Genomic DNA, 459 nt, shown 5'->3' with positions numbered 1-459 from the left:
TTTTTGAGGCAAGGTTTCTGTGTTGCTTTGGAGCCTGTTTTGGAACTAGCTCTTGTAGAAGAGGCTGGCCTTGGATCACAGAGATCCTTCTGCCCCAAGTGCTGGGATGTTCTGTTAGAGAGTATGTGTATATAAAGGTATCTAGGTACTTGGGAGTAAGAAAACTGTAGGCAGGGAGCTCAGTTAGCCGAGTATGAAACTGGGGCACATGCCAGTACCTAACATTTTGAGAAAGAAATGGAGGACAAGGGGCTAGATAAGATGAGCTCATTAGAAGATTGGAATAGTCTGGAGAGTTTTCACAGGCATGCGCTGTCAGTAGCTTTGCATATGCAAATGCCAGTAGGATCCTTATGGATGAGTGAATTCTGGCTGCAATAAATTTTATGATAAACCCTTTCTGCTGTCCTGCACACTGCTACTGTGGCCAGTCACTTTGTCCTCTGATTAATGACTCTC

The sequence above is a fragment of the Microtus ochrogaster genome, chromosome 2 (assembly GCF_000317375.1).
Source record: "Microtus ochrogaster isolate Prairie Vole_2 chromosome 2, MicOch1.0, whole genome shotgun sequence".
In the NCBI taxonomy this organism is placed as follows: domain Eukaryota; kingdom Metazoa; phylum Chordata; class Mammalia; order Rodentia; family Cricetidae; genus Microtus; species Microtus ochrogaster.
This window is presented reverse-complemented; position numbering follows the sequence as displayed.